The sequence below is a fragment of the Phlebotomus argentipes genome, unplaced genomic scaffold (genome assembly GCF_947086385.1).
Source record: "Phlebotomus argentipes unplaced genomic scaffold, Phlebotomus argentipes genome assembly contig_33, whole genome shotgun sequence".
NCBI lineage: Eukaryota > Metazoa > Arthropoda > Insecta > Diptera > Psychodidae > Phlebotomus > Phlebotomus argentipes.
This window is the reverse complement of record NW_026776167.1, coordinates 237,919-238,337: the sequence shown is the minus strand read 5'-3', so window position 1 is coordinate 238,337 and position 419 is coordinate 237,919.

Sequence of the window (419 nt, the reverse complement as noted above, 5' to 3'; positions counted from 1 at the left end):
ATGTACTTTATTGTAGTGCCTCTTCTTCTTCTCAATTCTTTTCACTGTATTTTGCCCACTACAACACTTCTTTTGGACCTCTTCACCACTTCTTACAGGGCAGTTAAATAGTAAAAATTGCCGTCATTTGCTGTTCATTGTTATATTAATGAAATATTCTCAAATCAGGCGATTTTTAAAATGAATTTCATGCCTCACGGGTGATTTTTTCATATTAACAATGAACATTTGCACACACAATAGTAGCGAAACGCCATAAGTGGGCGAAGAAGTCACAAATTCACTACACAAGCTTGCAAAATTTACTCACTTGTAAACACGAGTTAAATGGCCCACAATAGGGAACTTATCAATGTATTGACGCGCCCCATGAACAAATCAGAGGGAAGAAAATTGGCCTGACAATTGCACACCACCAC